The following is a 22453-nucleotide window of genomic DNA, read 5'->3' as shown; positions in this document are numbered from 1 at the left end:
ACATTCTGCCCGAGGTGGGTTTTCCCTGATTGCAGCCCGTCGGTTCACAATTGCGGGAGAGCTCTAAACGATAGCCTTTCCCCACAGAGCCTTTGCGGCAGCCGCACCCAGCTTCAGTGCATCCCTGAGCACGTGGACCTGGACCTTGGAATGTGCCAGTCTGCAACACTCGGTCGAGGACAGCTCCTTGCGCTGGAAGACCAGCAAATTTCGGGCAGACCAAAAGGCGTATTTCACCGAGTTGATGGTCTTTCAGCAGCAGTTGATATCTGTCTCGGAGTGCTGCCCTGGTAACAGCCCATAAAGCACAGAATCATGTGTTACTGAACTGCTCCCTTGTGGGAGAAACGAGAAACAGTTTAAAAATAAGGGGTCTCCCATTTAAGACGGAGATGAGGAGAAATTTTTCTCTCAGAGGGTCGTGAGTCTGTGGAACTCCCTTCTCCAGAGAGCAGCGGAGGCAGGGTCATTGAATATTTTTATGGCTAAGTTATATCGATTCCTGATTAACAAGGGAGTCAAAGGTTATCGTAGGTACACGGGAAAGTTGGGTTGTGGTCACAATCAGATCAGCCATGATCTTATCAAATGGCAGAGCAGGCTCGAGGGGCTGAATGGCCTACTCCTGCTCTTAATTCGTATGTATGAACCTGGACAGATACCACTGCATCTCTCTCCAGATCTTCTTTGCAAAGGGACATTCCAGGAGGAGATGGGTGACGGTCTCGTCCCCATCGCAACTTCCTTGGGGACAGCGCACGGTGGCACTGAGAGGTCGGGAGTGCATGAAGGATCTGGTGGGAAGGGCCCTTCTCACCACCAGCTAAGCTACGTCTTGGTGCTTGTTTGAAAGCTCTGGCGATGAGGTGTTCTGTCAAATGACTTTGGCAGAAAGCCTCATCGCTGCACAATGGGGGAATCCTTCCAATCGAACACGAAGGATTGTTAATGTTGTATTCACATCATGTGCTTCTGTGCCCCAATAGTTTGTTGTGACACACAATCCATTTCTCTTGTTGTATTTTATACTATTACCGTGCACGTTTCTGTTCTTATGGAGGTGTCTGTGGGTTCCTGTGGGCTTGATGTTGGTAATTTCAGCCTCGAATGCCTGTGTTTGAATACAGCCCACACTGACAGGAGGTAAATCTGTTTCACCTGCTGCTTGTAAGGATCCCACATTAAATCAGTCTGGGCAGCATCAATCCATTCCTTACTGGGAATGGGCCCACTGCAAAAATTGTATTTAATTAATGATTTCACTCAGATAAGATCAGAGCAGGTGGAGTCAGGACAAAGAGCAGAATTTATAGCAAGCTGGGTGCAAAACAGAAAACAGAGAGTCAGTGTTAAAGGTCGTTACTCAGACTGGCAAAAGGTCTGAGTGGTGAATCACAGGGATTGGTGCTGGGACCACTGTCTTCACCATTTATATAAACGATTTGGACTTGGGAATTGGAAGTATAATTTCAAAATTTGCGGACAACACCAAACTGGGGGGTATAGTTAATACTGAGGAGGAGTGCGACACAATACAGGAAGATATAAATAAATTTGCACAATGGGCGTGTAACTGGCAAATGAATCTCAATATAGATAAGTGTGAGGTTTTAAATTATGATGGGAAGAATAAGTGGGCCACTGCTTCAATAATGGGGTAAAGGAGCAGAGGCGTCTCGGGGTACAGATACACAAATCACTAAAAGTAATGACACAGGTTAATAAGGCCATTAAAAAAGCAAACCAACACTGGGGTTCATTTCCAGAGGAATAGAATTGAAAAGCAGAGAAGTTATGTTAAACTTATACAGAACCTTGATAAGACCACACTTGGAGTACTGTGAACAGTTCTGGTCTCCATATTATAAAAAGAATATAGAGGCACTCTATAGAGTAGGTGAAAAAAAGATTTACGAGGATGATACCAAAACCGAGAGGTTATGCTTAACAGGAAAGATTGAACAGGCTGTGGCTGTTTTCTCCAGAAAAGAGAAGACTGAGAGGTGACCTGATGGAGATCTTTTAGATTATGAGAGGGTTTGATAGAGGAGTCGTAGAGAAGATATTTCCATTTGCGGGGGAGACCAGAACTAGGGGCCATAAATATAAGATAGTCACTAATAAATCCAATCGGGAATTCAGGAGAAACCTATTTACCCAGAGAGTGATTCGAATGTGGAACTCGCTGCCACAAGGAGTAGTTGAGGCAAATAGCAGAGATGCATTTAAGGAGAAGCTGGATCAGCAGATGAGGGAGAGAAGAATAGAAGAATATGCTGATAGGGTTCGATGAAGCAGGGAGGGAGGGGGCTTGTGTGGAGCATAAACACCGGCATAGACCTGTTGTGGGGAATGGCCTATTTCTGTGCCGGACATTCTATGTAAGATAGGCTGCAGCATGGCTGGTGTTAAAAGTGAATCAGTGTCAAACTGGTGAAAATGTCGGTGCTATTGGGGTGTTGGGGCCGCATCACCTTCCTTAGAATTAATAATAATAGGAACAAAACTTCACTCATTTAATCTTCTAATATGCAGAGCATATCTTTGCTTAGTTCGTGAATAATGAACCTAGGCCCTGCGAGTAAAATTGCAACTGACTGTCCATAAAGTTTAATGGAAACTGAGCAACTTGTGTTGATGTATCACCAGCCTGAAAATATAGGGCTCGATTTTAAAAGTAAAGAACAGGTGGGTTGGGGGCGGGGGTGCATTGAAAATTGCCACCATTTCAGACCCGCCTCCTACCCGCCCATTTCCCGTTTTCACAGGGGCGGGCGACCAACCCACTCCCAGGGGGCGGGTCGGGCCTCATAACCTTTCAAGGAGGCTTCAGGCATCCATTTTTTACTAATTCCCGATTTCCACCCTGGGTGGCCAGGATTCCTGGGCCTTCTGTTTTACTCCTCGTGAAAGGAGGTGAGAAGGCCCGAGAGTAACAGGCAGGTGCCTAGAAAGGCACAGCTTGTGGGCCCTGAGGAGCAGGAGTGCTTCCCCCAGGCCCAACAAGCCTACCTGCACCGACACCCCTCCCCCGATCCCAGACCCCCGACCCCAATCGTCCCCCTCCGAACCCCGACATTCCCCTCAATGATCGCTGACCCCTGCAATGACCCCCGATCCCATCCCACATGACTTGCGACCCCCGTGCCCACCTATGCCCATCCATGCCCCGTGCTCACCTGTGCCCCCCATCCATGCAAACAAAGACTTACCTGAAGACGTCCTCTCCCTGGCTGGTTTCCCGTCCCATTGAGACGAGCCTGTCAATCAACTGGTCAGTCAGACGGGAAACAAAAAAAATAAAAGATGTCCTTCCGTCAAAATCTTAAGGATGTTACGGAAACCCGTACTAATGGGTTTCCTGACCTCAAATTGACCCCCGCCCCTTTCCCGGCTCCGTTTTAAAATCACCCTCATAATCTCTGAACATCAACCATGGAGTGGAGTGAACAAATAGGTGGCAGCTGCAGTTAAAGGCAGAGAAATGGAATACATAGAGAGAGATGGGTAGGGAGAGGGAGGGATGTGGAGAGACAGAGAAATGGAATATGCAGAGAGAGGGAGGGTGGATAAAGAAAGGGAGCAACTTAAACAGAGAGGGGTGGACGGCAGACAGAGAGATCCAGGAACGGGGCAAAATGAGGGGATTGTGTAGAAAACGGGTCAGCAAAATTGCAGAGAACAGAGCCAGGCACAGAGAGAAAGTGGATAGGGACAGAGTGGGAGGGAAGAGAGAGGGTAAAGAGTGATTGATGGGGATGATAGAGAGGGACGAAAAGGAAGTGAGAGAGTGAGGGGTAGGGAAACAGTGAGGTGGACTCAGAGGTGAGAACTCGGTTGGGAGAGAATGGGAGATGGGGAGCAAGGTAGGGAGGGGTGCGGATCGAGTGAAAGGGACAGGGAGGAAGAGAGATACACTAGTGTGCAAGGAGTTGGAGGCAAATACGGAGGGCAGCAGGAATAGTGAGATAGGCAATGGGAGATAGAGAGGGATGAAGACAGATACAGACCGTGTCAGAGAGAGAGATAGAGACTCGAACGGGAAGGTGGGAGACAGAGAGACAGGCCCACGGACAGCTGTGTTCATGCTGCAGGTCAGCCATTCTTTAAGATGATCTCAGCTATTTAGATTCACAGATTATTCATTTAATGGAAATTTCTTACAGTAAAGAGAGAGCAGGTCCCCAGTGACACCAGGACCAGAGTTTTATTAACACAGCACATGGAGATTTCTTACACAGTCCAACCCCTTACTGGCAAAGTCACACATTGTACAAAAGGGATCCAACAAACTCCTGAAATTTGTCACTTAGTTACAAAGAGGGTTATTCATATATCAGTGATAACGCCCTTTGTACAACTTGCTGTCTACAGGAACTGAGCTAACTTGTGCCATGTTTATTTTTAAAAAAAATCTATGTCCCTGACCCCGTCTCCCTGTGCGTCCCTGACCCCGTCTCCCCGTGCGTCCCTGACCCCGTCTCCCCGTGCGTCCCTGACCCTGTATTTGGCGTTTTCCCCTTTCACTCTTTCTGACTGAAACTTGTCTGATGAGTGGTAACACTGTCATTAAAGGTACTTTCTGAATCCTCACTGCCTGTCTGTACAATTCACCTTCTCCCCCTAACCTCTGTGGTGTTGCCGTGGATTTCTTCCAAACACACATTGGCCTCACCCCTTCCTGCTTTGTCAACATCTCTTCCTTTGAGCATTATCTCTGGACTCCTCCTCTTCGATCACCTCCCTGCCGATCCCCATACCCCGCCCTCCCATTGCTCCACTGATCAGATCTCATTGACTTCCATTGGTTTCCTGACCCTCAACACGTTCCCTATAAGTCCCTCCAAGGTTTGCCTGTCCGACCTCTGCAAACGCCTCCATCTCCATGTCCCACACTCTTTGATCCTCCAACACTGGCCTTCTGTGCATTCACTCATTCCTCGGTTCCCCTTCTGCGGCAGTGCCTCCAGCTAACCCGGCTTTACTCTCTGTTAATCCCTTCTGAGTGACGGAAACTTCATCTACTCCTGTGAAATTCCTCCATCAACTATTCTAACTGAGTCATTGGCCTGATTTTTAAAAAAAAGACTTAACGTCTGTTTTGAAACATCAACAGACCTTCTGCGCCTGGATGCTTCCGTGTTTCATGTCTACAAGGAGTGTGAGAGGTTGCAGCCCCTGTTCCACTATTTAAAGGGGCTGCTCCACAACTTCTGGCTACGTTTCAGTCCCACGCTCCTCATCTTTGGCCACCGGGTGAGGAGGAGGGTGGGTCAGTCGGAGGATCTCCTCGTGGGCCTGTCCAAGGTGGCCATCCACAGGTCCAGGTTAGACGGGGCCCGTGGGGGCGGTCGCTCCAACTGTCGGCCTCTCTTCCCCGGATTTCTCCGCGCCTGGGTGGCCCTGGAGATGGAGCACGCGGTGTCTGCCGGTTCGCTTGGGGCTTTCCGCGACCGGGGGGCACCGCAGGGGCTGGAGTGCATCCTGGACCGATATAATAAAATTTAAATTTGACACTTATTTTGGGTTGTTTGGTTTTTCTGCACAGGAACACACCCTAAACCCCGCTTCTTGTAAAAGGGGGGCCTAAAAACACAAAAAAAATCAAAAAAAATCAAGCGTCATTCTGACTGCACTTCCAGTAAACACTTCAGAACCGAGCTGAGTGGAGGTCTGAGCAGAGCAAAACGACAGCCCTTGCCTGCCTCCTGAATCCGGGAGAAGGCAGAAAAAAAACCCATCAGTGATTCCCAGACTATTGAGGACCAACGGCTGTTAAAATATCACAGATACAGAGTTACAGGAATGTTTTAAGGGGGCCCAGAAATAATTAAAAAAGAGAATTAACCCCACAGATGCTGTAGGCGGGGCTCGATTATTAGTCCGGTCCGGTGGAAACTAATATCCAGTCGCAAATTCACAGCCCTTCCTCCGGACAATTACATTTCAGGTCAGACTCCCTGAGGATGTGTTTAAAAAATGATCTGAATACAGGAACATGTTTTGATAATGTTACTGTCTGTTGCTTTTGCTCATTTTTTGTCGGCTGCTGTAAAATTAAATTTTGATCTAACTTTTGAGAAGAAATGTGTTTAAAGGAGATATCGTTGGCCCTGATGCTGAGTCCCTTTGGTAAATTGAGGTGATAATTGTGATCTGGAATTGAGTTGTGATGTTGGGAAATCAGTTCCCGCTTCACTTCAGCCGTTTTCCTCATTTGACCAATTTACCAATTAGAGTAAACGGATATTTAATCACATTGAGCAGCTCCTCTCTGAACTTACTCTGGGTCACTGTGTAAATGGCCGTGTTCGTACAGGAACTCAGAAGCTGAAGCATAATTCCCGCTTGTTCGAAGGTTGCAAAAGGGTTAAACAAAGATCGGTGGTTAAAGACACCTGAAATTCAATAATATAAAAAATATACGACCGTTGTCATCCAGAGCAGGATAAAACTGCCGGATATGGCAAAAAGTAAAACGATGGACCTTCTGCGGTTCTTCATCTCAGGGTCCTTGTCATTCTCACCATTGCTGAGGTCCCGGAGGCTTCTTCGGGCCCGACTGGCCACTAAAATGCGCCTGACGGTGAGAGCATTAAACAATAAAATCAAACAGAATGGAAGCAACGGGGTTAACAGCTGTTCAATCCAAGAAAATGCGATCCATGTGGGTAGAATATAAAACTGTGATGATACACGACAACCCCATGGTATATTGTTAACAGTATGGTAATGATCATACACGAAGGGCCGGGGAATGTTCTTTAAACCGAACAGCGCGCTCAAAGTCACGATAATCACAAGTGACGTTTTCTCGGTGCAATATTTTCTTTTCAGCTTCTGACAACTAATGGCTACAAAACGATCAACGGTAAAAGCGACCGTTAACCAAACAGAACTGTCTGTGGCAGTAGGAGCCAGGAAGAGAATGAATCTGCAAACATGAGTATAGAGCAGGAAAGTGTCCCGCCAATAAAGATGAGCAATCCGATATAAGATCACATTACAGACAATCACCAGGAGATCCGCCGTCGCCATGGCCACCAGGTAGCGAGTGATACATTTGGAGAGACCGCACTTTCCACGGGACAGGATCACAATCGCCAGCAAGTTCACTGAGAGAAAGAGAGAGAGAGAAACAGTGAAATCACTAACCGGGCTGATCAATGAGCTCTCAGTTTAACCGATGTACATGGGCTGTGATTGTGTTTATTTATTGGTTTTTCCCCTTGGCTTCTGCCTCCTGTTCCGAAAGAGCAGCTCATTCTGGGAGGTTCCTTTCGGGTGACGGTGGCCCCGGGATCCCTCACCCGACAGCTGAGTCCTGACTTGTGATCCTTGAGATTAAGTTTATTTTGTCGATTCCGACACTGGGAGGTCCGCGGGGCAGGACGTCACCAACTATGAAAGTGAAAGACGACAAGACGAGTTAAATCAGGAAATACAGACAAGGTGACTCTGGATTTGGCTTAAATCGTAATACGGGGGAAAAACCTAATGCCTTGACCCACACAATACCAGAGACTTTGATTTTAGAAAATACATTGAAAACACGAGCCTGGTATTGAGTTGCTGCCCGTCATCTTTCAGTAATTAATTAGATGAGGTTTCCAGTGGAGTATTGTGAATGGATCATGACACAATATGTCAAGGAATTTAATTCTGTCACGTGCTCCAGTTATAACCAGGTCCAGTCTTTATATCTCAGCACAAGGCGTGAGAAAAACAAAGGACAGTCGGATCCTCGGAATAAGAGATCGATCCCAGGAGCCGCGCGGTATAAGAACAAATCACCGCCAACTCTCACTCATGGTCTCCAGCTCATCCCCCTCCCGAACCAGTGTCAAGACTGGTTTCCCCACTCTCCACAATAACACACATGGACTGAAGTATACAGTCATCGTCATTCAACTAGTCCAAACAATACTTTAAACATCAAATACATCAAAAGTCCTGTGAAGCCATTTTGCTGAAATATAATTATGATCTGAGAGGAACATTTGACGGGAACACAAGATTGTACCTTCGAGTGAGGAGGACGGTTTCTGTCACATGTTTTATTTATCTGATGCGTATTCCGTTTGTTCCCTGTCCTTCTATCCTGAAGACACTGACTCATGCCGGGATACACAGCCGCAATCTGCTCTCCGGAACCCCAGGCGATCGTTCCTCGGGAAACACGACAATCTCACCCGGTCCTTCCTCACCCGATCTCCACAACAGGCGCACTTTCCACCAGGAGGCAGTGGATTACACTCAGGACTGTGCGCCCTGCCTGTTTTACCCCTGCCTGGCCAGGGAGCACCAAGGACACATTTGGACCCCAGACTCGACAGTTCAGCACAGAGCGAGGGTGAGTTACTCGGTGCATTGACCAATGGGACAAGGATGGAAGTTTTAACTGTATCACAAAACGGTGAAGAATAACATTCCACATTTACCAGGCTCAGAGCACAAACAGCAACATAGTTAAACATTCTGTTATTTACACCGTACGTGCTGATAATGACTTACCAGGTACTCCAATTGCTGCCAGAACAGGATGATAAATGAATTCTATCTCCGTAAATCGCGACAAACGCATTTCTCTGTGGAGACGATATCTTTCGGTGCTATAAAGAGGTATGTGAACTGCGATAGTCAGGTAACGAAGTTAAAACAGCGAGATACTTATAGTGTAAATAAACCCCGAATGGGACAATTAGATCGCATCCTGACTGACATCACATATTATTTACAGACTCCTGAACAAATAAGTTTTGGTCCCATCTGACCTTTGACTATCACACTCATTAAGGTGACGGAACATTACACATCGACCAGCTGAGTAAACTTTTGGAACAATGAATTGTACAATGACAGAGTCACAATTTCTAAGTTTAATAAATTACATGAAGATTGAAACCAACAGCACACAGTGTAAGAAAAATCGAAACCCAGTTCACCAATGTGACATTTTTACTTGAATCTTCTGTACTCCCATTCCCAGGCCGGTCCTGCTATTCCCTGTCACCCTACTATGTAATTTAGCACAGTCCTTGTCACCTTGTTTCACTCATTCCCCCTCTTTCTGTCTCTCTCAATGTCCAGGCCTCTCTCCCTCACACACACTCCTTTTACTTGACTCCCAAATTTCTCTCTCTGTTAATCTACCTCTTTTATTCCCTCTTTCTCTGGAACTCCATTTTCTTCCTGAATTCCTATCTTTCTGGCTAACGTTAGTTAACTCAAAATGATTTTTGAGACTGAGATTGATAGATTTTTGTTTAATGAAGATATCAAGGGATATGGATCAAAGGCGGGTAATTGGAGTTGAGGTACAGATCAGCCATGATCTGACTGAATGGCGGCACAGGATCGAGGGGCTGAATGACCCACTTCTGTTCTTATAAGATAATTTTTCACATCTTTATTATTGGCCGCAGCTCACACTATGGGTTCAAACGAGTTGTTACTCACTCTTTTCTGCCAGCTGGTGGAATTTACGTTAAAGTCTGGCTGATCTCTGCACCTCAGTGAAAGACAGAGCCAAGCATAGTTCTGGGAGCCTTTGCTACTTGTCTGACCGCTGCAGGCAGACCACAGCTCTTAAAGGGACAGTGCACCAAAAATCCAGAACCACAAGCTGAAGGGAAGCAAGCAACAATGTCCCGACAGGTCACTCAGCAGCTGGGCAGCAGCTCATGGCGTTGTGTTTGACGACAGTCCTTTTATCATTTACTCTAAAACCCGAGTCACTCACAACATTCTAGAAACACTCAGCGAGTCGGGCCCCATCTGTGGAGAGAACAGACCAATTAACTGAGATCTCAATGAGACGAGGAACAAGACACGGCCCCCTGTGAGAAACAAAGAACTTGCATTCATATAGCACCTTTCACATCCTCCTTTAAGACACTCCGTAGAACCTGCCTGTTTGACCAAGCTTTTGGTCACCTGTCCTAATATCTCCTTACGTGGCTCGGTGTCAAATTTTGTTTGAAAATCGCTCCTTTGAAGCGCCTTGGGACGTTTCACTACCTTAAAGGTGCAATATAAATGCAAGTTGTTGTTGATGTTATTCACAGTGAGATTGTTCGTTTCATTTCTTCCTCATTATTGTGGTTCTGACATCGAGGTGAAGAGTGACAGAGAGCAGATTTTAAAACCGTTGGAATATCAGTGAAATTAAATTGTGGCAAGTGAGAAACTCCAAGTCAGTTTTGCTCTGTATTTCCTGCATCCAATATTGCAGATAAATGAAAGTGAGGCTTTTGAAGGCAGAAAGTTTAATCGCCCCATCGGAGGAATTGAACCCCTGTCTTTCCACGTGACAGGCGAAGATACTCATCATTATACTCATGGAAAAGGCCATCCCTGATCACTTCCTTGTATCCCTCTGTACCCACATCCCCCTTCCCCCTCCAAAACCCACTTCCTTCTGTGTTCGCCCATCAAAAAAACCCTCCCCCCAAGTCACTTACAATCACAATTTCAAAGTCCCAACTGTCCAGCCTTTGGCCCTCCATTCACCACGACATTTCTGCAGCGACCGATCTGCTCAATCACACTCTCACCTCCACTTTTGATGCAGTTGTCCTCATTAAAACCATTACTCTCTCTCACACTGTTCGGCCACCCTGGTACAGCTCTCGTCTCCTCTCCCTTAAGCCCAAGGGAAAGGGTACGGTCGCATAGTGATTATGTTACTGGACGAGTAATCCAGTAGGCCCGGACTAATAATCGGGAGTCATGAGTTCAAATCTCCACCACAGGAGCTGGGGAATTTAAAATCAGTTAATTAAATAAAATCGGGACTGAAAAGCTACTATCAGAAATGGTAACTGTGAATGTACTGGATTGTCTTAAAAATCCCTCTGGTTCACTGATGCCCGCCTGAGGGAAGGAAACATGCCGTTCTCAGACCAATTAACTGAGAGTCTCAATGAGACAAGGAACGAGACAAGGGCTCTTCACAAATTGTCACGGGACCTTTTACACTTCGGAGCAGAAAGAAGGGACCGCCATTAAACACCTCATTCAAAGGACAGCACCTCTCACGATGCAGCTCCCTCTCAGCACGACACAGTCAGTCTGGATCATGTGTCCCAGTCCTGGAACGGGAGCTGGAACCCACACCCTTCGAAACACCTGCCTGACTCCCTGGAGTTACTCTCACCCCCGGCGAGTCATGAACCAGACTGTGCCACTCCCAGAGTAACTGATGACCACAGCCTCAGCCCTGGGTCCCGGTCTGCACCATAACCGCAGCCTGTTACTGCTCATCGAAAGTGGCGTGGGATTCCTGAGTTCATTCTGTGATGTGCATTGGGGGAGTGGGACTACATGGATTGATCTTGCATAGAGCTGGCATGGACTCGATGGGCCGAATGGCCTCCTTCTGTGCTGTAACCTTTCTATGATTCTATGATTCCATGTGGGTGGAGAGGGATACAAGGAAGTGATCAGAGATGGCCTTATCCATGATTGACACGATCGGGAGTAGAGAGGCCACGTGAGATGGCAAGGTCGAGGGGGTGGCCATGAATATGGGTCGGGGAGTTTCTATGCAGGGAGAGATTAAGGGAGGATAAAGTATCACATAATAGACTTGTTTTAAAAATTGAAGCCCATGGGATTAAACGGACAATGGCAGCGTGGATATAAAATTGGCTCAGGAGCAGAAAACAGAGAGTACTGGTGAACGGTTGTTTTTCAGACTGGAGGCAAGTATACAGTGGTGTCCCCCAGGGCTCGGTATTGGGACCACTGCTCTTTTTGATATATATTAATGACCGGGACTTGGGAGTACAGGGTATAATTTCAAAGTTTTCAGATGACACGAAACTCAGAAATGTAATAAACAATGTGGAGGACAGTAACAGACTTCAGGAGGACAGAGACAGACTGGTGAAATGGGCAGAAACATGGCAGATGAAATTTACTGCAGAGAATTGTGAAGTGATACATTTTGGTCGGAAGATTGAGGAGAGACAATATAAACTAAATGGAACAATTTTAAATGGAGTGGATGAATAGAGAGACCTGGGGGTGTAGTTACACAAATCTTTGAAGGTGGCAGGACAAGTTGAGAAGGCTGTTAAGTGAGCAAATGGGGCCCTGAAAGACATCCAATTGTTTCAAAACAGCGACTCTTTTTTTTCTTTTTCTTTTTTTCTTCTTTTTTGTGTGTTTTTAGGCCCCCCTTTGATAAGAAGGTGGGGTTTAGGGTTTGTTTATGTGCAAAAACACCCAAAGAAAACCAAAAACCAGTGTCAAATTAAGATTTTATTATTTTTGTCCAGAATGCACTCCAGCCCCTGCGGTGCCCACCGGTCGGGGAAACCGGGGAGTAAGTGAACTCCAGCTCCCCAACTCACCCGGCACCGTGCCCAGAGACCGGGAGAAGGGGCTCCCCCCGCCCACACCTCCAGCAACCGACCTGGCAGGTGAGACGTTTTTATTAAAACCGTCCACCAGGTCGAGCAGGTCCTGGGAGATGTCGAGCCGCGAGCGGGCGAATTCAGCCTCATCGGCCTCGCCCACCCCGGCACCCAGGACGCCCGACCCGGTGAACTGTATACTCTCCTCCGTGCCCGTATCCGCGACCCCCCTCATAGGCAGGGTCTCCCCATCCCCCCCGGGAGGCACGGGCTCGGTCTCCTCCCCCCGAGTGGTGGACGACTCCCGCCGATGGTGTGAAATGGAGGGTGGGGCCCCAGAATCCGCGTCAGGCGCCGACTCCCCTTCCACCAGGGGGCCGTCCCTTTGCAGGGTTCCCCTCCGCTTCCAGGGAGTGGCGCCTTTTTTTCTTTCCGGAGGGTCGCGGAGGGAGGGTCTGCTGGGGCCCCCTCCTCCGCTCCCTCCTGACCAACGATCTGCCCGGCCTCCGTCGCGACCACGAGATGTAGATCGGCCGCGGTCACGATCGCAGCCTCGGGCTCACTCGATTGTTCAGCATCCCGGGGACCAGCCTCCAGATGTTTGATTTTCCTCCCCGCCTTTTTTCCGCGAGGGTGCCCTCCTTCCCCCCCGGCGGAGGCCTTGTGTTGTTTTTTTATTCTTCGAGTGTGTTCATGTGCAGTAAACAATAAACCCAGAATATGTGATAATAATTTTTTCCCTTGTGTTTTCGGCCCTCTTTCATAAGAAGGGGGGGTTTGGGTGGTTTTTTTGTCGACTGGAAGTTCAGTCAGAATGAGGCTTTTTTTTTTCCCTTTTTCCTTGTGTGTTTTTCTTTTTTTTTGGAACATTTACATTGCTTGAGTGAAAGGGGTTAACTCAATCTGTTTGTTCAGTGACTGGCATTAATGATGCTTGATTTTTCTTCCTTTTTTTGTTGGCTTCAATTCTTTTTCTTTTCTTCCTCCTCTTTTTTATGTGTGTTTTTCGGCCCACCGTTTATAAGCAGGGGGGTTTAGGGTGTGTTCATGTGCAGGAAACCAATAAATCCAAAATAACTGTCAAATAATAATTTTTTTATTTCGGTCCAGGATGCACTCCAGTTTCGTCCAGTTTTCTCGTTTAGCCTCATCTGGGACAATTGGAGTCAGGTGACTGCAGGTTGTGTATAAAAGGTGCTGGTTGGTGGGTAAAGTGATAGTTGAGTTGTTTGGTATCATGGGGGATTTTGTGGTGCTGGTGCTGGTGCTGGTGCTGGTGCTGGTGCTGGTGCTGGTGCTGGTGCTGGTGCTGGTGCTGGTGCTGGTGCTGGTGCTGGTGCTGGTGCTGGTGCTGGTGCTGGTGCTGGTGCTGGTGCTGGTGCTGGTGCTGGTGCATTTGGCAACAGTTCAGAGGGCAGAGATTTCCATGGAGAAGAGTAAAACCCACCCCTGTGCCCCAGAGAGTCCCTCCCCCTGTCCCTCCCTTTGGTTCCCATTTCAGTGTGTCTGAGGGGAGAATTCTGTCTCCACTGCAGACTGTGATGGTGCAGTGTGGAGAGCAGAACCTGCTGGTGAGGGGAGACATGGATTTATTTAGAACCAGGCACCTGATTAAAGCTGCTGACCTGACCCTGGGGACAGCAGGTTGTCGGCCAACTGGGATCCACTCTCAGAACCACAGTGTCCTCTTTGACTATGGGCTCCATGAATATGGCAGCAGATTGCAGGTAATGTGATTCCTCAACTCTTGCTCCAATTTCACTGTGTAGATTACTGCCCACTCTGAACTCATTAACATCGGGTGAAACTCCAGCCACTGAGGAGATCCCTGAATGAAATCTGTGTATAAATTCTTGCCCACTGTTAAATATCACCCTGTGTGAAACTAGTTCTTTATGTTGCCATGTCTATCTTAGCTTCATATTTAAAAAGAACTTCAACTTGTCACCGAGGGACTGCATCTTTCTTAAATGGGTCATTACTACTCTCTAACTCTGAGATTCAACTCGATTGGCCTTGAACCTTCACCTACATTTTTCCAAACCACTGTTCTTTTGTGCCTCAATTGATTTATCTTTTCTGTGCCTTCCTGTGGATATTCAGGCCTGTTGCCTCAACTTGTCAATGAATGTTCAGTGTGGAAGTTCCTGTTGAGACTTCTCTTGAAAGATGAAACAAGTGGAATAATAATTGGGATACAATGTATTAAAGGGGAACTCCACTTTTGGTTGTTACACCTGCCAATCCCCTTGATTCCATGGATACAGATGAGGTTTAAAAGTGATGTTGTGTTTTGTGCTCCATATCAGGGGTAACTTGAAGCCCTTAAGGTGAAAGCTCTATTCTATATGGGACAGAATGCTCATCAAATCTGGCAGTGCCAATCATTTCAGGGTTTCTGACTGCAGGCCTGAAGTCCCCTGTAATAGAAGTTGAGTGCCACTATTTTAGGTAAGAATCTTTACTCTATTGCAAATGAGGTCTACAGCAGGTGCAGTTCTCTGAAGTTGTCCTGAAATTACACGCCTGTCCTTCCAGGAAGGGCAATGTGAGCAGTGACCCGATCAAGCCCACCTGGATCCCATTCAGCTCGACCAAGTCTGGAGAAGGGCTTCTGTCATTCTCACTGCGTCTTATGAACGGTATGTGATGGGTGGATGGGGAGTGCTTTTCTGTCGTCTCCCACTGGGAGTTGCACCCACTGTCTCCAACTCTTGTACTTCAGATGACTGGCTTACAGAGTGTACCTCGACTGTCTGCTACCTGGGTGACCTCATTCACATTGAGGCCTCTGTTTCAATGACCAACCACATGCCCTTGAAGCTCTACATTGACAGCTGTGCAGCTACATTGAGCCCAGACAAGGATTCCACCCCAAGATACAACATCATTGACTACCATGGGTAAGGAGCTCTCTGCTTTCTCCAGCTGGTTATGTCTCAATCGGTTCACTTAATTCACTTTGTCCTTTTTTAATCTTTCTTCAGTTGCCTCCTGGACAGCAAAGCTGAGGACTCCTTTTCAACCTTTGTGTTGCCAAGAGGTGAACGTGAGCTGGACAAACTCCAGTTTGACCTGGATGCGTTCCGCTTCTTTGGAGATGACCGTTCCTTGGTAAGAGGAAGCCAAACATTGGGTTCCCCATGTTGGGAGGAGGTCACTAAATAACAACTTGTATTGAATGTGTCCCTCAGATTTTCATCACCTGTCACCTGAAAGTTGCTGCAGTGGATCGGAGAGATTCCATGAACAAAGCTTGTACTTTCCAGAATATGTAAGTTCCCTCTCACTCAGGGATGTGTTGTATTAAAGGGTGATGGACAACCTGGTTGATAAACTGATTCTCTGGTTTAGCTGGACCCCATTGGAAGAATTGACCAATGACGTGTGTGCCTGTTGTCATCTGGGCAACTGCAGCGCCAGGAGGGAATTCCGACTTGATTCCAGAGGAAGGAGGGATCTTTTATCTGGACCTGGTAGGACATTGATCCCCTCAATGTTGGAGGTCACCCTTTACCCTCTCTAACTGGAATGTTTGATATTGCAGGGAGTGATGCTGAATTGAAGTGGGAGGGTGAGGCCTCACTTGGACCCCTGGTCATTCTGAATCCTGAAGTGTCAGACCTGGCAACTGAGCCCCTTAATGAGGTTGAGCAAAGGATGCAGGAGAGGTCTCCAGGTGGTGAGTTGGCGGACTGCTAGTTTCCATTTTCCCTCAGTATTTGCTTCACTCACTTACCATTGGTTTCTTGTTCTGTTTCAGGTGTGGAGTCTGAGTTGGTCCTGATCCTGATCCTGATCCTGGCCCTGACTGACTGCTGTCTCTGATCTCTGCTTTTTTTTCTTTTTTTAGGCCCCCCTTTTATAATTAGTGGGGGTTTAGGGTGTGTTCATGTGCAGAAAACCAAAATCCAGTGTCAAATTAAGATTTTATTATTTTTGTCCAGGATGCTCTCCAGCCCCTGCAGTGCCCATCGGCGGAGATGGTGTCGCCATATTCCATCGAGCTACACCCACCCCAAGTCTCAGGCCGACTAATAACAAAGGCCTTGCAAAAGAAAACCTCCTCTCCCCAATTCCCACTGTGTTGTTTGGAGAGGGGCTCCTTTGCAGGATTTTTAAAAAAAAGAATATCTGTGATAGTGAGAGGGAGGGATGGTCGAATGGGAAGGAGGGAGTCTGCAGGGGTGGGCTGCTGCAGGCGCAGGTGGAAGAGAGGCGGGGTTGCACCTTAACAGGTGGATCTTCTGGTGGGCAGGGGGAGATGATGTCTTCCCCTAGACAGCTGGAGCTGCCCAGGCTCAGTCCTGCACAGATTGAAAAGTAACTTCACCCAGGCAGCTCCAGCTGTTCTGGGCCAGACACTGGGGGGAAACCCCCTGTTCTGCATGATCTTTCCTCCCCCTACCTTCAGTTGGTCACACTGCACCGCACCGACCTCCTCTTCCTCCCTCTGTTGGATGGTATCGGTCAGCAGCAGCACACCCCTCACAGTGAATGGTGGTCGTCTTCTTCTCCCTCCTTCCCTGTTGGTTGTTTGTTCCTCTCCTTCTCCTTCTCCCAGATTCAGAGGTATACAAGCAAGGGCTAGTACTTTTCACCCTGCTCTCCACCCAGAGCTCTCGCTCTGACCTCCACTCTGCTCTACTCAGCAGTATTAACTGGCAAGTTCAGTCAGGCTGATTCCTGGATGGATTGATGGTCTGTCTGAAAGACATCCAATCGTATCCCAACAGTGACTCCTTATTTTTTCTTTTAGAAATTTATGAAATGGGACATTGGAAGTGATTGAACGAAAGGAGCATCCGAAAGACATTGAGTTGTATCAAAAACAGTTTTTTACTTTTTTTCACCACTCCGCTCAGCTCAGGAGTGTGGGATGGAAGAGCAGCCGGGGGTTTATCAGTGACTTTTTCTGATGAGTCTGAAAGACATCCAATCGCATCAAAGAAGTGACCTTTTTGCTCCTAGGTTTTTTTTAGGACTTTATTTTTTCCATTCCCAACAGCGACTTGTTTTTTCTTTTTTTAGGCCCCCCCTTTATAAGAAGTTGGGGGGTTCAGGGTGTTTTATGTGCAAAAATCCCAAAGAGAAACCAAACCAAGTATCAAATTATATTATCCCGTTCGAGGATGCACTCCAGCCCCTGCGGTGCCCACCGGTCGCGGAAAGCCTCAAGCGTACCGGCAGACACCGCGTGCTCCATCTCCAGGGCCACCCGGGCGCGAAGCATTCCGCGGAAGAGAGGCAGACAGGCCGAGCGACCGCCCCCACCGGCCGCGAGCAACCTGGACCTGTGGATGGCCACCTTGGACAGGCCCACGAGGACGTCCACCGACCTGCCCGCCCCCCTCACCGGGCGGCCAAAGATCAGAGCATGGGACTGAACTGTAGCCAGAACTTGGAGCAGCCCCTCCAAATAATCAAACAGGGGCTGCAGTCTCCCACACCCCGTGAACAAATGAAACACTGACTCATCCAGGCCGCAGAAATTGCAGGTGGACCGGGAGTCCGTAAAATGGTGTAAACGCCTATTGCACGCGACTGCTCCGTGCAACACTCTCCACCCCAGATCCCCGATGTAACATGGGAGGATCCTCGAATAGAGAGCCCCCCCACTGGGGACCCCCGTCTCCGCCGGACGGCAGGATGGCACGCCAGGGCGTGTCCGGGCGAGGAAGTGGAGAGTGTGCAGGAGCAGCCCGGACAGGAAATCCCTCCGTGCGGAGTGAAGAGGCACGGAGGGAATTTCCAAGATGGCTCAAGTTGAGGCGCAGCCTCCTGAGCCAGACTCAGCAGAGCGTCCAGCCGGTCGGCATCCTCCGGGCTGACCTTTGGCAGGTCCTCCCACAAAACTCTGCGCGCTTCCTCACTGCACGGATCAGGAGAGAACAGAGCCTCGTAGTAGGATCGAGCCTGGGCCCTGAATCCCTCCGGGTCCGAGACGAGGGACCCGTCGTCGGCCATCAGCGTAAGGAGCTGTTTACGGGCCCCCCGCCGCTTTTCCAGCGAGGTCCAGTTGCAGGTCCCTCAGAGCGTCCTTCTTCTCTTCGTACACCTGCCGCAGGGCCGGATCCTCGGCGGCCTGACCGAGACGGGACTCCAGGCCAAGCACCTCCTGCTCCAACCGCCTGACCTCTGACTCCCGCCTTAGTCGACCCCCTCGCGTACTCTTGACAGAAGAGGCGGACGTGAGCCTTGCCCACGTCCCACCAGAGCCTCAAGGGGGAGAAGCCTCCCCGCTTCCCTCTCCAGTCGCTCCAGAACAGACGGAACGAGTCCCGGAACCGCGCGTCCTCCAGCAGCCGGTTGTTAAAGTGCCAGTACGCGGACCCCGACCGGGCGCGGAACAGAGCGAGCTCCATCCATACCAGGTGGTGGTCCGAGCACGACACCGGCCGGATGGAGGCCGACGGGACGCAGGAGGCGTACGCCCGCGAAACGTACAGGCGGTCGATTCTGGTGCTCCCTCCTGCAGCCCTCACAAAGGTGAACTGGCCGGAGTCGGGATGGAGATTCCGCCAGACGTCCACCAAGTCGAAGGACCCGACCAGGTCCCTCAACTTCCCCGTCGCCGACCGGCGATCCGCGGGACCGGAGCGGTCCCTCGCCTCGAGGGTACGGTTAAAATCCCCCCCGAGGATAATGCACTCGCCGGCGTCGACGGAGTTCAGGTAAGTGGACACTTCTTCAAAGAAGCTCACTTGCTCTGCTCTGGACCAGGGGGCGTACACGTTCACCAGGTGAAGCGGCACGTCCCCGTGGCGAAGGGCTACGTGGAGCAAGCGGCCCGGCACCGGCTCCTTGACCCCCAAGATCTCCGGCTGAAAAGTCGGGGCCAACAAGATGGCCACCCCGCTCGAAACGCTGGCGAGGTGACTCAAGTAGACCCCCCCCTCCCCATTCCAGGATCCACGTGGCCTCGTCTCCCGGAACGGTGTGGGTTTCCTGCAGAAAGCACACCGCATACTTCCCGTCCCGCAGGACCGAGAACTTGTCAAATCTACGGCGGGCGTCTCTGCCGCCGTTGATGTTGAGGCTGGCTATGGTTATCTCCATGGCAAGAGCACAGCGCAACCTACTTAAACCTAACGCGCGGAGGGAGCGGGGCCCCTAGTCGACCTCCTTTCCTCCCCCCCCCCCCCCCCCCCCCACCCCATAAGCCCGGTGAGGAGGGATCTGAGCCGGCGCAGCCCGACCCTGCCACCGTCCTCTTCCGCGGTCACGGACGCGACAGCGGCCCGGACCGAGCAGATTAATTGCGCCAGCTCCGACCAACGGTCGAGGGCCAGCCGGACGCCATCGCGACGATGGGTCCAAACGGACACAAAATCCCGGAGTTCCTCAACGGGGATGAGGGGAGACTCGGTGCCGGGCAAGAGGGCGTCCACCACCTCACTAAATCCTCCCCAGTGCCCTCCACCGAGCCCCCGACCTCCTCCGGGCCATCGTCGCCCGCGGCCGACCCACTCCCCGCACAGGGTGCGGAGAACGGGACGGCCGCGCCGGCCGGCCCCACCTCTGTCACGATCCCACCCCCAGGATCGTCGGCAGGAGTCCTCCCCGGGCTCTACCGGGGGGTCCGGGTCAGAGGGCGGCTCAGGGCGAGGACCCTTCCCAGCCTCCGAGCGGTGGGAAACTGCCACCCGGATATAATGGGAAACCGGGGAACCCGGGGAGAACGTAAACTCCAGTTCTCCCACCTCCCCCGGCTCCGTGCCCAGAGACTGGGAGGAGGGGGTCCCCCCACCCACGTCGCCACCGACCGACCCGGCCGGTGATAAGTTCCTATTAAATCCCGCCATCAGGTCGAGCAGGTCCTGGGAGAGGTCCAGCCGAGGGCAGACGAATCCGGCCCCTTCGGCCCCGGCACCCAGGACCCCCGACCCGGTGAACGGGATGCTCGCATCGGTGCACGAATCCGCAACCCCCCCTTTTGGCAGGGTCTCTCCATCCCCCCCCCCCCCCCCCCCCCCCCCGGGAGGAACGGGCACGATCTCCTCCCCCCGAGAGGTGGATGACCCCCGCTGGCGGTGGGAAATGGAGGGTGGGGTCGCAGGATCCGCCGCCGACGCCGACTCCCTTTCCGCGGGGGGCCGTCCCTTGGCAGGGTTCCCCTCCGCTTCCAGGGAGCGGCGCCTTTTCTGCTTTCCGGAGGGTGGCGGAGGGAGGGCGAGCCCCATGTCTGCTGGGGCCCCCCCCTCCGCTCCCTCCTGAATACCCGCCAGCCCGGGCTCTGCCGCGACCGCGAGTTGTCGTTTGGCCGCGGTCACGACCACGGCCTCGGGCTGGCTGGAAGGCTTTCCAACCCGGGGACCAGCCTCCCGATGTCTACTCTTCTTCTGCGCCTTCTTCAGGCGAGGGTTCCCTCCCTCTCCCCCAGCGGAGGCCTCGTCGGCACCCTCCGCCCGCGCAGTTGACTCTCCCGACGCGGGGGCCTGGGAGGCGGGGCAGTTCTTCCTCAGGTGCCCCACCTCCTTGCAGGCATGGCACCGCCCACCCTCTGCCGTCCAGAAGACACGGTAGGCGGTCCCCTCATGGAGGGCGTTAAAGCCCCCCTCCGTCACCTCCTCCCGCGCCAGCTTGATAAACGCCTGGCGACGGAAGGAGTAAACATGCCGGAGGCTGGTCTCCCTGAGGCCGAGCGACAGCGGCGTTACCCCCGACCTCACCACCCCCAGGTGAGGGAGGAGTAGCTCATCCAGCAGGAAGGGCGGGACGTTTGACAGCACCACCCGCTGCGCGGTGGCCTCCAGCGGGTCCACCGGCAGGAAAGTCCCGCCCACCGTGAGCCCCTTGCTAAGGGCCAGGGACACCGTCCGCTCGGACCTCAGGAAGACTACAGCCTTCCCGTACACTTTCGAGGCCGCGACGATGGCCGAGGGGCCGACAACCTCGGCCATGGCCTTCAAGCAGGCCTCAATCGTCATGCCGGGGTGGGCATAGGCTTTGACCCCGTGCTTCCTCGTCACGAGGCGGAATGGCGCCGGGCCAGCAGGAGTAGCACGAGCAGCGGGAGCAGCAGCCGCAGTAACGCCCGCATACGTCCTGCTGGGTCCCGGCACCGGCGAAGATGGTGTTGCCATTCTCTTGTACGCCACGCCCACCCCAAATCTTAGGTCTTCCAGGTATTTTCCTTTTTTTTTGGTTGGACCAAAAGCCCAAGGAAACCTCCTCTCCCCAAAATGGTACTGATCTATTGGGAGAGGGGCTCCTTTTCTGGGGCGTTTTTTTCTTTTTGTTTTTAAATGCGGAAACCACAAGAGAGAGAGGGAGGGATGTTCCTTAAAGAGGAAGGAGGGAGTCTGCAGGGGCGGGCCGCTGCAGAAATGTCTCTGGAGGGAAGGAACGTACACGTACACGGGTGGCTGATAACGTGGAGTCTTCCGGTGGGCAGGGGGAGGAGATGTCTTCCCCTAGACAGCCGGAGCTGACTAGGCTCAGTCCTCCACAGATGGCAAAAGTTTCTTCACCCAGGCAGCTCCAGCTGTCCCGGGCCAGACACTTGGGGGCGGAATCCCCTGTTGGAAAAGGATTTCTTACCTCCCCCTACCTTCAGTCGGCCACCCCGATCGCCGTCGACCTCCTTCCTGCTGTTTGAGGCTGACAGCAGCAGCAGCAGCACACCCCTCGCAGCTGCCTGATGTTTTTCGCCTCCTTCTTTCTTTCTCCCTCCTTCCCTCTCGATGGCTCTCCTCTCCTCTGTGCTCTGCACCTGCTTGCAGCACTTCCGCAGGGCCACACTCGATTGGCCGGCAAGTGGCTCGCCAATACCGACCGGCCCCAGCACTCTCCTCACAGGCCTCTCTCCGTGGGAGACGTGTGGATGTTGTGAGAGTCCGTGGGCCACGGATTCTGCTTCAGGCTGATTGGGACAGACAATTACTGCCAGTTAACAGCCCGCAGTTCGCACCGTCACTGATGTTGAGAGCCCAGACCGCGGGTCAATCCTTTTTTTTTTCCAAAGAAACTTGTGAAACAGGACAATGGAAGTGATTGAAAAAAAAAGGATTCTAAAGACATTAAGTTTTTTTTCTGAAAGACATCTTTTTTTTTTTCTTTTTTTTTTTTTCTTTTTTTTTTTCTTTTTT

This window comes from Heptranchias perlo, chromosome 35 (genome assembly GCF_035084215.1).
Source record: "Heptranchias perlo isolate sHepPer1 chromosome 35, sHepPer1.hap1, whole genome shotgun sequence".
Lineage (NCBI taxonomy): Eukaryota > Metazoa > Chordata > Chondrichthyes > Hexanchiformes > Hexanchidae > Heptranchias > Heptranchias perlo.
Note: the sequence above shows the minus strand (reverse complement) of the source record.